Here is a 15,851-nt window from a genome sequence, read left to right as displayed (position 1 = left end):
GTGAAAATTAAGGGAATTATAACATTCAAAGAAATTGAGTACTGTTTTAAAAATGAAAGATTGTGTACATTATTGAATAACAAGGGATAGCCAGCATTTGAGTTTTAGAGTCTGCACTAATTTATTTAGAATCCTACATCTGGTAGTTAATAAGAGAGGAAGCCTAAAACATACCCTCTTGTTTATTTTTCATCTCTAGACAATAGCCAAAGAAGGCAGCCTTGTTTTCTGCGCTTAAAATTGCATTTCAACGCAGGGAAACCGCTGCTTCCCCCGCAAAAAAAGAGGGGGACGGGAGAAATCTGGAAGCATGAATGTTATCAGGACTTTTCAAAAAGTAGGAGAAAAGCCAACTGGTTTGCTATGAAAAGCGTCTGCTTGTAGAGTTTAGCTTTCTCCCACTCTGTGCTGAATTATATTCAATGAATCAAAATGAAGTGAAATGTCATATCTCAACTGCCTGACTAAATTGAAAAAAATATGAAATAGAAGCTAGTTTCACCACATAATGAAATCATAGAATTTACAGAAGAGATGCAGAAAAGCCTAAAATATAACAAACTTAATTAGTAGTAAAGGCTAACTTCAGAAACTCTTCCCAGTACCCAAACTAGACTTTAACAGACAAAACGAAAGGTCACTAAAATCACATTTTTATTAGTCAGTGGCTTTGATCAGGTAAATTAATTAAGAGATGTGTAATTAGGAGAAACCACCCCAGCTTTGCAAAAATTTTACTTATATAATCTCCAGCCTCTGCTTCTCTTAGCAGGCACAAGTACAGATATTTACTGGGGGTGGGAAGAGAGGCCCAGTGAGATAAATTTCTCCTGTATTTTAGAGGACTGAGTCAGAGTTAAAAGCCAGAAGTCCACAAATGCCCCAAAGAAACAGTTCCTAAGAGTGCAAAGTTTTCTAATGTGGGCAGAAGAAAGTTCCTACAAGCATAAGAGAGCAGAGCTAATGGTCTAGGTGATCACCTTTTCACTCTTGCTTTTGTGAGACCTAATTCCTCAAAAACCACCTAGATAGCTACCTGGACAACCACCAGTGGTAGCAGGCAACTCTGGTGTCCTACACCACAATCCTCTAACCATGACTAATTTTCAGCTGCAGGTGTGGTGAAAAGATCCTATATAGGCTAACAGTGTCTCATCTGGACTTTCCACTATCCTTTCTTTAAAAACAAGAAAGATTACTCAGAAAGAGAGGGAGAATTAATTTCCCCAGGGGAGACTGTTATACAGTGGAGGTTGGAGTCAATAGGAAAATGCCATCTTTTCATAGGGTAATTTTGAGGTCCCTTCTGAAAGATTTCTCAAAAGTCCTTAGTGGGCTTGAACCCCAGTTGGCCACTGCAATAGCCAGCTCAAATACTAGACACTTTTAAAGTTTTTTTTTTCCTTGTCTCATTCTCCTTTCTCTTTCTTTCCTGCTTCTGGGCAATATCTCTTCAAAAAGTCTACCTGCAGCTGAGTCATTGTCTCACCCTGTGCCTTTTAAGGAACCCAAACTAAGACTCCAGTATTATGGTTTGGGAAATGTCTGGCTCCCCCTTTTCCTAGCTCTTCTCACTGGTCAAAATAAATATTCAAGGGTCACTGTTTACTTATGCCTGGCTTGCAGTGAATCTTTGGCCTTCTAATACCTCTTGGGAGAAACAAAAGTCCATGTCAGCAGTGCTGACTATATATTTTTGCAAAGCTGCAAATACCTCTTTCAAGATGGGAGGCAGGGGCTCAAAGGAGTCTACTAGGAATGCAAGTCTCATTTTGCTGAACACTTTCTAAGGATTAGGAAAGATTCCACTGCTGCCTGCCTGCCACAGAACCTTGGTGTACATCTCCGGATGACGGCTGCCCAGTGTGGTTTCTCTGAATCACTTCACTATATCTGGATTCTGGAGGGAATGTAGCTATAGCATGCCCCATTCACACATTCAATTCACAATTGCTGTAGCCAAACAAAATATTTACTAGAGAAACCAGGCACATATGTTTTGCTCTTTAAGACACTCTAAAGTGTAGTTAGAAAGGTCAAAACTTTGGTAGTAATCATAACCAGCCTTTCTTGTGAATTAGGGACAAAGCATGAGCTTAGAAGCAGGTAAACCGTTACCTAGTTACATGAGTGTGATACATGTAACTTGAGACAATGATGATACACTAAACTCCGTTTATGAATGGGGAACGATTTCTTCCAATGGTTGGAAGTCTTCTAGTTGACCATCTTGAGCTGTCACCTATTTCTAGAAATGATTCCTGGTGATCTTTTGGTAATCCTTTGCCCAGGTCACATCCCTTTCCAGGGCAGCTGACCCACTTCCTTCAGTGACTGGATGTCCATCTCATCCCTGGACTCTGAAGGGCCCAGCTTCAGGGGTTTACTTGGGGTTGGTTGAAACCTTTGTTGAATCTTCACCATTGCTTACTTATAGTAAGTATGGTCCAATCTTGTATTTTTCTTTACTCATCCATAGGTGTTGATCCTGAGAAAATGCTCTGATAAATTGCTGTTTAGCTCCATTCCAAAGCTGTTCTTCTGGGAAACTCAATCTATGGCACCACAGAACCAAATCTGATTGAAACAGGGGAGGTCCCTGTAAAATTAACAATTTTTATTGTAAAAAGTTTTTTAAGTAAGGCTATATTATAGGGGAGTCTTATAAAATATAGCCTTACTTAAAAAACTTTTTATAATATTTGGTCAGCATTACTCCTTGGGGATGGAATCAATACCAATGAGAAGTGCTATATTCTTGTTTTTGCATTTCTCTCTTTTAGCCCTAGAGGATTAATTTCATAACCAAGTGATAGTTAGGAATCTAACCTGAATTCCTGGATTAACAGTCAGGAAATTTTCCAACTACTAAAGTGATGTTTTAGTGCTAGTCACAGAAACAGAGAATAATAACTCCTTGATCTATTCTGGACCTATTGTGTGATCCTCAGAGTCAATTGATTTTAAGAGCCTTGGTCACCTCAGCCTAAAAATATGAATAATTGTGTCTTCCTCATAGAATTATTGAGAGGACTAAATTCAATCATAACATAAAATCCTTAGCCCAGATAAGCTATTCAGCAAATGTTAGCTTATATCTCCAACCTTTAGCAAGTTGAACCAATTCATACTTTTTCAGTAGGGTAAGATGTTACAAATTATTATAACATAAAAACTATGGTTATTAAAACATCATGTTGTGTATTTTAGATTTATACAATTTTTTTTAAACTATGGTTATTATAGCAAAGTCTCATTGTCCTATCCATTTTAAGTATTTTCTGGGAAATATTTTGTGGGCCATCAGTTTATTAGGAAATTAGGGTCTACCCCAAGGAGTGAGAAATAAACATCTCTGAACAGTGTTGAAGAATTTACTTCATGTGAATCATTGCATTCATGCTGATCTTTTCTTTTCCTTAACCAGAATTCTCTTTTGTGGGATTACTGTGGTTTTAACAGAGCCTATTTACTTTAAGGCTTCCTGGATAGCAGTTATCTCTTACATATACAAATAATAGCAAAGGAATAGGAAATATTGACATGCGGTGAGAGGACACAGAAATAGGGAAGGTAGTTGTCTGGAATTATTGGTTCTGCAGCGATACTGTTTGTCATTCTTATTAATTCTAGCATTGTCTACAGCTCACTTGTCTAAATTCCAGGTTCTATAAAAATTGTCTATTTCCCTGAACCTGTTTAACCTAAAAAAAAAACTTAGTATAATTCTCACAGCGAATTGTGTTGCCGTGAGTAATTATAAACCAAAAGAAGAGTCAGGGCTTCTATGTTCCCGTGGCTTATCTACACTGATCTGTGGACACCAGATGCTCAGACATCCTAGCAGACTTTCCAAGGTTATCTTATCTGTGTATTAAGTATAGGAAAATGTCATTTGGTACAATATATGCTCTGAATTTTTAAATTGTTCTCATAAAATTTGAAAACTATTCAAATCATCATTAATACCAAAAAGAAAGGAGGGGAAGGGCAAGATGGCCGATTGAACAGCTTCCGAAAGAGGCTCCTGTCCAAAAGGAATGATAACGTCCAGAAACAGCCCAATTAAGCTGAAGACCGGAAGCCCAGCCTAGAGAGAAATGATAACTGCAGGTCACCTCTGCTAAGGCAAGCTGCAACTCCAAGAAACCAAGCTTCAGGTACAAAATTTATCTGAAAGGAAAAGTGTCCATCCCCTGCCCCAAGAAAGCTGTGGGGTTTTTTTTTTTTTTTTCTTTTCTGTCTCTTTTCTTTTTTCCCTTTGTTTGCTCCTGTGGGTTTTCTACAGACAAGAGGTGAACTGTGGACCTCTTGTCTCACCCCGTGGATGAGTGCTGTAGGAAGTGGGGACTACTTCCTCAGAGGGACCCTGCTGTGACTCTGAACACTTTCTTGCTAGGCAGAAAAATTGAACTAAAGTTTTCCCTGCCATTCTGAACTTCCAGCACATCCTTCCCCCCTTACCTGATGAACCAGAAGCCTAACCCATGCTGAGACTGAGGGAGGAAGTTCTTGAGGAGTGCACACCCTCCCTATCTGCCAGACCAAGTGACCCCCCCCCCAGAATGGCCTGGAATGGCCACTAATAAACCAAAAATAGGAAGTATATGGACTTCATTCAAATTGTTAGTGACTGACTTTCAAAGTGTGCAGTGATTACAGGTCTGTAATGATGGGTTTAATTTTTTTATTTGTATAAATTTAAGGGGTACAAGAGCAGTTTTATGTGTGTATGTATATAAATACAGAGGGTGCCTAAAAATGTACAGACATTTTAAGAATGGAAAATACGGTATTAAAATTGTAATACTCAGAGCAAGAAACTCTGGGGGCCGTGCTGAGCCCCCGCCACCAGGGACTCCGCCTGCAACCGCGCGGCCCCATCCCTGACTCAGCCAGGGAATTTGCCAGCAATGTGTAGCCCCATGCCCTGGGCCCACTGGGCCTCCATACACACGCCCCAGCTAGGGAGTCGGGCAACCGTGAGGCCCAGTGACCCGCACTCACCCCAGCCAGGGACTCTGCTGGCAACCTTGTGGCTCCGTGCCCTCTGGGCCTCCACATGCTCACCCTAGCCAGGGACTCTGCCAGCTACCGCGCTCCGCACCCCACACCCACTGGGCATCCACCCACCCTGGCCAGGAACTCCAGGAGCTGCACAACCCACATCCTCCCTCCTGTACCTTCACTGCCTCCGCACCAGCCCACCCATCTGGCCAGGGACTCTGGTAGCCACGTGACCTGTGCCCGCCATCTGGAGCCCTCCCTGCCTCTGCATGGAGCCCACCTCCTGGCCAGAGATGGCTGTAACTTTGGGCTCTCTGTGTCAAAGGCACTGGGCTCCAGGCAATCTCAGAGCCATGTGCATCACAACCCCGCCTTGTTGCTGGATTCAGGTGTGCACACTCCAGAGCTGCTCCCACAGCCAGGACTCCCTGGCTGGGGCTCACAGAGGAGCTACACATGGTCACTCCCTACAAAGATCCAGCAACAATAGAGTGATCCCACTGGGGTCTAATTTGGAGAGTCACCTCCCCAATTCTGAAGATGGCCAGAGGCAATGGTGAAAAACAATAATGGGGTGGAATCAACAGAAAAACTCCGGCAATATGAATAATCAGAGTAGATCAACTCCCCCAAGGAACAACAAGGCAGACACAGCACAAGATCCCATGCATAAACAAATGACTCAGATGTCAGAAATCAAATTCAAGATCTGGATAGCAAATAAGATCGAATTAGAATTCCAAGCAGTAATTCAAAAGATGTCTCAAGAATTCAATGAATCCAGGCAGCGCCTGTGGCTCAGTCGGTAGGGTGCCGGCCCCATATACCAAGGGTGGTGGGTTCAAACTCAGCCCCAGCCAAACTGCAACAAAAAAATAGCCGGGCGTTGTGGCGGGCACCTGTAGTCCCAGCTACTCGGGAGGCTGAGGCAAGAAATCACATAAGCCCAGGAGTTGGAGGTTGCTGTGAGCTGGGTGAGGCCACAGCACTTAACCGAGGGCCATAAAGTGAGACTCTGTCTCTACAAAAAAAAAAGAATTCAACGAATTCAAAGACCAAATGACCAAAGATTTTGACACATTGAGACAAGAAGTTGCAGCCCTCAAAGGTCTCAGAAATACTGCAGAATACCTCAGTAACAGAATGGAACAAGCAAAAGAAAGGATTTCTGACATTAAAGACAAAGCTGTCAAACACTCCCAAACTTTCAAAGAGGAAGAGAAATGGAGGGCAAAAACAGATCTCTCTCTCAGAGAGCTCTGGGATAAATTGAAGAAAACTAATATTCATCTTATAGGAATTGCTGAAATTGATGAAGTAGCTTCACAAGGCGCAGAGTCTCTTCTTCATGAGATTATGAAAGAGAACTTTCCAGATATGCCAAGAGATTCTGAAATTCAGATAGCAGACAGTTTCAGAACTCCAGCATGACTCAACCCAAATAACACATCCCCCAGACACATCATAATCAATTTCACTAAAGTTAATATGAAGGAGAAAATTGTGAAAGCAGCCAGATGAAAGAAAACCATTATCTACAAGGGCAAGAATATTAGAATAACTGCAGATCTCTCTACTGAAACCTTTCAAGCTAGAAGAGGATGGTCAACGACTTTCAATCTCCTAAAACAAAATAACTTTCAACACAGGATCCTGTATCCAGCTAAACTGAGTTTCATTTATGGTGGAGAAATTAAATACTTCAAGGACATTCACATGTTGAAGAAATTTGCCATAACTAAACCAGCTATCCAGGATATTCTCAGATCTATCCTCCATAAAGATCAGTGTAATCCTCCACCACAAAAGTAAACCCACCCGGAAAATTTTGATGAAATTCCAAATTCCACAGTCACAAAAGGATTAAAAATGTCCACCGGACTCTCAAAAGGCTTATCAATATTCTCCATTAATCTAAATGGTTTAAATTGTCCTCTACAGAGACACAGGTTGGCTGACTGGATACAAAAAGTCAAGCCGGATATCTGCTGTATACAAGAATCTCATCTTACCTTAAAAGATAAACATAGACTCAAGGTGAAGTGATGATCATATATATTCCAGGCAAATGGAAAGAAGAAAAAATCAGGCTTTGCAATCCTATTTGCAGATACAATACACTTTAAACCAACCAAAATCAGGAAGGATAATGATGGACACTTCATATTTGTTAAAGGTAATCCTCAATATGATGAGATTTCAATTATTAATATTTATGCACCCAACCAGAATGCGCCTCAATTTATAAGAGAAACTCTAACAGACGTGAGCAACTTGATTTCCTCCAGTTCCATAGCAGTCAGAGATTTTAATCTAGTACAAGGTAGGGGGTAGGGGAATGAGGGTTGGGGAGGGGGAGGCGGGAGGCGGGTAGGGGATCATGATGTATGGCACACCTGTTAGGGGTGGGACACAATTACAAGAGGGACCTTACCTAACAAATGCAATCAATGTAACCCAATTCTTTGTACCCTCAATGAATCCTAAACAATAAAAAAAATACTAAAAAGAAAAAAAAAAGAAGCTAAGCAAAGAAATTTTAGATTTAAACATAACCATTCAACATCTGGATTTGACATCTACAGAACATTTCATCCCAACAAAACTGAATACACATACTTCTCACCAGCCCACGGAACATACCCCAAAATTGACCACATCCTGGGGCACAAATCTGACCTCAGCAAATTTAAAAAAATAGAAATTATTCTTTGCATCTTCTCAGACCATCATGGAATAAAAGTTGAACTCAATAACAACAGGAATCTGCATACTCATACAAAAACATGGAAGCTAAATAACCTTATGCTGAAGGATAGATGGGTCAGAGACGAGATTAACAAGGAAATTACCAAAATTTTGGAACAAAACAACAATGAAGACACGAATTATCAGAACCTCTGGGATGCTGCAAAGGCAGTCCTAAGAGGGAAATTTACAGCACTGCAAGCCTTTCTCAAAAAAGAAAAGAGAAGAAAGTTAACAACTTAATGGGACATCTCAAGCAACTGGAAAAAAAAAGAGCATTCCAACCCCAAACCCAGTAGAAGAAAAGAAATAACCAAAATTAGAGCTGAATTACATGAAATTGAAAACAAAAGAATTATTAAAAAAATCAATAAATCAAAAGGTTGGTTTTGTGAAAAAAATCAATAAAATAGATAAACCTTTGGCTAACCTAACCAGGAAAAAAAGAGTCAAATCTCTAATTTCATCAATTAGAATTGGTAAAGACGAAATAACAACTGACCCCTCAGCAATTTAAAAAATCCATAACGAATATTACAAGAAACTTTACTCTCAGAATTATGAAAATCTGAAGGAAATTGACCAATACTTGGAAGCACACCACCTACCAAGACTTAGCCAGAATGAAGTGGAAATGTTGAACAGGCCTATATCAAGTTTCAAAATAGCATCAAGTATACAAAAAGAAAAGCCCGGGACCAGATGGCTTTACGTTAGAATTCTACCAAACCTTTAAAGAGGAACTAGTACCTATATTACTAAACCTCTTCCAAAATATAGAAAAAGAAGGCATACTACCCAACACATTTTATGAAGCAAACAACACCTTGATCCCTAAATGAGGGAAAGACCCAACAAGAAAAGAAAATTATAGACCAATATTAGTAATGAATATTGATGCGAAAATATTCAATAAGATCCTAACAAACAGAATTCAACAACACATCAAAAAAATATACATAATGACCAAGTAGGATTTATCCCAGGGTCTTAAGGCTGGTTCAATATATGTAAATCTATAAATGTAATTCAGCACATAAATAAACTAAAAAATACAGACCATATGATTCTCTCAATTGATGCAGAAAAAGCTTTGGATAATATCCAGCATCCCTTCATGATCAGAACACTTAAGAAAATAGGTATGGAAGGGACATTTCTTAAACTGATAGAGGCCATCTACAGCAAACCCACAGCCAATATCGTATTTAATGGAGTTAAATTGAAATCATTTCCACTTAGATCAGGAACCAGACAAGGTTTCCCATTGTCTCTATTGCTCTTTAAACTTGTAATGGAAGTTTTAGCCATCACAATTAGGGAAGAAAAGGTGATCCAGGGTATCCACATAGGGTCAGAAGAGATCATATCAGATGATATGATCATATATCTGGAAAACACCAGGGTTTCTACTACAAAACTTTTAGAAATGAACAAGGAATACAGCAATGTCTCAGGCTACAAAATCAACACCCATAAATCTGTAGCCTTTATATATACCAACAATAGCCAAGTCAACAGTCAAGGACTCTATTACTTTCACAGTAGTGCCAAAGAAGATGAAATATTTGGGAGTTTATCTAACAAAGGACATGAAAGATCTCTACAAAGAGAACTATGAAACTTTAAGACAAGAAATAGCTGAAGATGTTAACAAATGGAAACACATACCATGCTCATGGCTGGGAAGAATCAACGTTGTTAAAATGTCTATACTACCCAAAGCAATGTATAATTTTAATGCAATTTCAGTTAAAGCTCCATTGTCATATTTTAAAAATCTTGAAAAAACAATACTTTATTTTATATGGAATCAGAAAAAAACTCAAATAACCAAGACATTACACAGAAATAAAAACAAAGGAGGAGGAATCACACTACCAGAACTGAGACTGTACTATAAATCGATAGTGATCAAAACAGCATGGTACTGGCACAAAAACAGAGAGGTAGATGTCTGGAACAGAATAGAGAACCAAGAGATGAATTCAACTACTTACCATCATTTGATCTTTGACAAGCCAATTAAAAACATTCAGTGTGGAAAATGTTCCCTATTTAACAAATGGTGCTGGGTGAACTGGCTGGTGACCTGTAGAAGACTGAAACTGGACCCATACTTTTCACCATTAACTAAGATAGACTCTCACTGGATAAAAGACTTAAACTTAAGACAGGAAACTATAAAAATACTTGAAGAAAGTTCAGGGAAAACTCTTGAAGGAATTGGCCTGGGTTAATATTTTATGAGGAGGATTCCCCAGGCAATTGAAGCAGTATAAAAATACACTACTGAAACCTAATCAAACTAAAAAGCTACTGCACAGCCAAGAACATAGTAAGTATAGCAAGCAGACAGCCCTCAGAATGGGAGAAAATATTTGCAGGTTATACCTGTAACAAAGGTTGAATAACCAGAATCCACAGAGAACTCAAACGTATTAGCAAGAAAAGAACAAGTGATCCCATTTCAGGGTGGGCAAAAGACTTGAAGAGAAACTTCTCTAAAGAAGACAGGCACACAGCCTACAGACACATGAAAAAATGCTCATCATCCTTAATCATTAGAGAAATGCAAATCAAAACTACTTTGAGATATCATCTAACTCCAGTAAGATTAGCCCATATAACAAGATCCCCAAACCAGAGATGTTGGCGTGGATGTGGAGAAAAGAGCACACTTCTTCACTGCTGGTGGGAATGCACACTACTGTGTTCCTTTTGGAAGGATGTTTGGAGAATACTTAGAGATCTAAAAATATGCATGCCATTCGATCTTTTAATTCCTTTACTAGGTATATACCCAGAAGACCAAAAATCACAATATAACAAAGATATCTGTATCAGAATGTTTATTGCAGCCCAATTCATAATTGCTAAGTCATGGAAAAAGCCCAAGTGCCCATCAACCCACGAATGGATTAACAAATTGTGGTACATGTATACCATGGAACATTATGCAGCCTTAAAGAAAGATAGAGACTTTATTTCTTTCATGTTTACATGAATGGAGCTGTAACATATTCTTCTTAGCAAAGTATCTAAAGAATGGAAGAAAAAGTATCCAATGTACTCAGCCCTTTATAGCTTTCATATGAAGGCTACAACCCAACTATAGCACAAGAATATAAGGAAAGGGCCAAGGGTGGGAAGGGGAGGGGGGAGGTTGGGGTGGAGGGAGGATAATTGGTGGGGTCATACCTATGGTGCATCTTAGAATGGGTATAGGTGAAACTTTTACTAAATGTAGAATACAAATGTCTACATACAATAACTAAGAAAATGCCATGAAGGCTTTATTAAACAGTTTGATGAAAATATTTCAGATTGTGTATGAAACCAGCACATTGTACCTCTTGATTGCACTAATGTACACAGCTATGATTTAATAATAATAAAAAAATACCAAGAAGACAAATGATTTCAGGCTGCTTCAGCTTGGCATCATTTGTGCCTGTTTCTTCTTCCTACTGGTAGTCATCATCCTCATGGCATATCCAATCTGGTTTGCCACAACAGTGACTAGTATGGGTGAGGTGGAGAGTACGGCTCATGGAAACTTACCTGCTCATCTCTCATTACTCAAGGACCTGGCTTTTAGTTAATCTTCAGGCTGGAAAATAACCTAAATAAATCTGCAATACAGCATCAATATTTCCTCTTCTATCAATGGATACTTTCCCCTAATTTTCAATCTAATTTAAATTGTCTTTAACTTATGCTTCCATTGTCTGTACCTTCCCCCCAATAATCCTTTTCAAATTTTGTTCATTTTATATTTTTATCCCACTCAAAATTTTGCATTCTGCTGCCATGACCCTATTCAGTTCCTAAATCACTACTTTCTAGCATTTGGAACAATTTCCTGAAGTATCTCTTTTTCAATCCCCATTGCACCCCTTAATTTGAATGAAATGTAGAAACTTTATCCAATACAATTTGTCTCCCCTGCTTCATGTTATTGTTGTCATATATCTACCTCTTTATATCTTCTAAGCCCAGCAATATGGTATTATAATAACTATTTCATGCAATGGATTTTTAAATCAGTTGAGAGAAAAATACTTATTTGTAATATTTATACTTCCATATCTACTTATATGCAAGGATGCTTTTTACCTACTTTTCTATATTTACTTACATAATTAGACTTCCTGGTAATCTTTATTTCTGCATGGCTTTTAGTTCCCATATGATGTTCTTTCCCATAAGTCCGAAATGCTTTCTTTGGTATTTCTTGTTGTGAAAGTAGTCTAGCAGCAAATTCTCTCAAATTCTGTCTGTATCTATGGATGTCTTGATTTTGTCTTCATTTTTGAATACTTGATATAGAATTAGTAGTTGACAGTAATATTCATTCAGCACTTTGAATATATCATTCCACTGTCACTAGCCTCAATTTTTTTCTGACATCTGTTCATTTTAACATAGTTCTCTTATTCTCTTATTCATATAAAGTTGGGGTGTGTTTTTCTACTTTTAAAGTATTCTTGTTGGTTTCTTCTGAGATATGTGTAGGTGTAGATCACTTTGTACTTATCCTACTTAAAGTTTGTTAGCATTCCTGGATATGCACATTATGCTTCTTTGGGGAGAGAATAATCAAATTTTGGAAAGGGTTAGCCATTATTTTTTCACATATTCCCCCCACACACTTCTTTTCTGATGCTCTCTTTTTTTCTTTTCAGTTTTTGGCCAGGGCTGGGTTTGAACCCACCACCTCCAGCATATGGGGCCAGCGCCCTACTCCTTTGAGCCACAGGTGCCACCCTTCTGATGCTCTCTTAACATGTGTCTTGGGGTATTTTCTGTTGAACCACTTGTGTCTGAAGTTCCATTGTCCTTTTTTCCCTGTGTTCTTTTTACTTTCTGTTTTTCAGATAAGATAATCTTTATTAATTCACTTCAGACTTGCTGATACTTTCTCTTGATAGTTAAAATCTTCCATTGTGCTATTCTAGTAAATTTTTTGCTTGAGTTATTATACTTTTCAATTCCTAAAAGTCCATTTGATTAAATTTTATAATGTCCGTCTCTTTAATGATATTCTTTACCTTATAAGCCATTGCCATCCTATCATCTTCTAATTCTTTTTTTTCTTTCTTTCTAATTTAGACTCCATAGAGACTGTCAAAAATTGCCAGTGCCAATTATATTTCAAGTCATCATGGTGGGGTATTGGGAATAGTTTTCAATTAGCAATAATCACACCTCAGATAAACCTCATGGGCTGTGATACTGCCACTGCACAATGTTCATTTTCTCATTCTTTAAACATGATTTCATTTAGCTTTTGATCGTAGCTGCTTTTCTTTGTCTGCTAATTCCAACATCTTCACCCCATGAGAAAGTTGTTATTGAAACAGAGACCAGTTTCTTTTTGTCTGTTGGCCACCTACTCTTACTGGTTTTGCACATTTTATATTTTTTATTAAAAACTGGATACTTTGGGAGGAGACAAGATGGCTGACTGAAGCCAGCTTTCCACAGAGGCTCCCGTCCAGAAGGAGAGTTAAAGGACAGAAATTTATCAAGTAACTTGGTGGATTAGAGCTGCATCAAGAGAGAAGTTTGAAGAACGCACATTAACCCTGCTGAGGCAAGCTCTGACCCCAAGGATACAAACAAAAGGTACAAAATTCATCACCAAGCAGATGGGAGTCCCCTCCCCTATAAGAATGGCTCAGAGTACCCCATAAAGAAATGAGCAGAGTTCAAAAGTCCTCACATTATAATCAACGGGAAAGACCCTCTAAAAACTGGACCTACTTCCCCTATCAGGGTGCCATGGCACTCTCCTGCCAGGCATAAAACTGTATATATTCTCTACCTGCAATTCTGAGCTCCCAGCACTTCCCTCCACTCTCACTCTGAGGTCTGGAGGCCTGTCTCCCAGGAGTCCAGATTCTTGGGTGATGTCTCAAGGGGTGTGGACAGGGCCTAGACTGCAGCTGGTCAGTGCTGATTCTGCGGCATGGGACTGAGGAGAGGACAATCAGCTGAGAGGGAACCACGCCGGAGTGGCAGTGCCCCAAGGCACAGAGCAACAGCCATTTTTGGCAAAATAAGGCTCACCCCTGGATATTTTGGAGTCACACCCCCTGTCTCTCTGGGCAATGAGAGGAGGCCAAGCATCTTCTCTGGTGGCAACCACCAGTGGAACGTATCCGGGATGGAAATGCTGGCCCAGTGAGTAAAGGGTTTGCCTGAGGTGGTACCAGCGTGGGTGGAGCACAGGGACTAGAAAATGCACGTGCAGTGCCGGCTGACTCCCAGAGTGGGGCTGAGCCAGAGGACCACTATACTGAGCCTAAGATGCACCAGGCCCTCAGGGGATCATCAGCCTCGACAAAGGAGGGCAGGAGGCTAGAACTGACAACTAACCATGCTACAAATAGAAACCTGCAGCACTAAAGACAGGGCCTGGGGTGCAGGTTCTGTGAACTCAAAACAGCTGCTGTTCTGCAGGGGAATTTAGCCAGGACAGAAACAAATTCCACAACGTTGCTCTGTTCTGTCAGTAATATCAATCAGGGGCAGGGCTGGAACTGAGTGAACACCCTCCCAGCCTCCATCAAGCCCCCGAGTTTGTCAGGCCTCACCTCCCCCTGCCACAGAGAGGCAGAGAGTGGCAGCCTGGCTGAGGAGACATAGATTTCCTTGTGATTCAGGCAGGTGCAAACCCCCTGGAGTATCTCATTGGAGGCAACTGGGTCACAACCCTTCAGAGTTATCAGTGACTGGATGTGACAGAGGTGCAATGTGGGGTGTGACAGAGGTGCATCAACCTTCCCAGACTAATGTATTGGCTGAGTGGGTCCTCCTGACCTCACAGAGCACCGGAACAAGTCATATTTGAGTTGTCAGCAGACCCCTGTGATCTAGTTGCCAGAGACCTTTTAACTCTTCCTACTGAGACAGGTGCTGACTGAGACAATTGATTTGAACCTTTTGAACTGAGCCAATCGCCCGAGGACTATCCAAGTGGTGTCCTGGGTGTGCGGTTGCAGGAAGGTTTGATTTTCCTTTTCTAATTGTTGCCTGTGGGGGGTGGGGTGACTTAATTGCTGGTATATCTCCACAGCTGAGACTTTAAACCAGAATAACTGTTTCAATAAGGTTGGACAGAGACCAGCTGAAAACAAGACAGAGACACTTAGCCCCACCAAACCAAACAGGTCCCCAGTTTCTCAGGCCGTAGGATGTAAGAGTCCTCGGCAAACATCCAGGGGAAAAGTCAAACAGTGTAAAATAATCAAGAGGCAGAATCGGCAGAAAAACTCTGGTAACATGAATAACCAGAATAGATCAACACCCCAAAGGAAAGATACGGCAGATGTAACTGAAGATCCAATTCATAAACAGATGGCTGAGATGTCAGAAATCGAACTCAGAATTTGGATTGCAAACAAGATTAAAAGAATGGAGGAAAATTTGGAATTAGAAATTCGAGGAGCAATTCAAAAGTTGGGATTAAAAATTCGAGGAGAAATTCAAAAGTTGTCTCAAGAATTCAACGAATTTAAAGACAAAACCACCAAAGATTTTGACAGACTGAAACAAGAATTTGCAGTCCTCAAAGACCTGAAAAATACAGTAGAATCCCTCAGTAACAGAGTGAAGCAAGCAGAAGAAAGGATTTCTGACATTGAAGACAAAGCTTTTGAATGCTCACAAACTCTCAAAGAGGAAGAGAAATGAAGAGCAAAAATGGATCATTCTCTCAGAGAGCTCCGGGATAATTTGAAGAAGGCTAATATCCACCTCATTGGAATCCCTGAAAGTGATGAAGTAGCTTTGCAAGGCACAGAGGCCCTTCTCCATGAAATTATGAAAGAGAGTTTTCCAGACATGCCAAGAGATTCTGAAATTCAAATAGCAGAGAGTTTCAGAAGCCCAGCACGACTCAACCTGAATAAGACATCCCCCAGGCACATCATGATTAACTTCACTAAAGTTAATATAAAGGAGAAAATTCTGAAAGCAGCCAGATGTAAGAACCATTACCTACAAAGGGAAGAATAGTAGAATGACTGCAGATCTCTCTGCTGAAACTTTTCAAGCCAGAAGAGGGTGGTCATCGACTTTTAATTTCC

The 15,851-nt window shown here is 40.0% G+C and overlaps 1 non-coding gene across 1 annotated transcript; it reads right to left on the bottom strand.

The window, feature by feature from the left end:
- Window positions 1-12,870: 12,870 nt before the first annotated feature.
- LOC128592780 (U4 spliceosomal RNA) lies at window positions 12,871-13,011 on the bottom strand. The gene has a single exon (XR_008382002.1). It is a non-coding gene; the product is annotated as a U4 spliceosomal RNA (small nuclear RNA).
- Window positions 13,012-15,851: the final 2,840 nt, after the last annotated feature.

Source organism: Nycticebus coucang, chromosome 8 (genome assembly GCF_027406575.1).
Source record: "Nycticebus coucang isolate mNycCou1 chromosome 8, mNycCou1.pri, whole genome shotgun sequence".
Taxonomy (NCBI): domain Eukaryota; kingdom Metazoa; phylum Chordata; class Mammalia; order Primates; family Lorisidae; genus Nycticebus; species Nycticebus coucang.
This window is presented reverse-complemented; position numbering and strand designations above follow the sequence as displayed.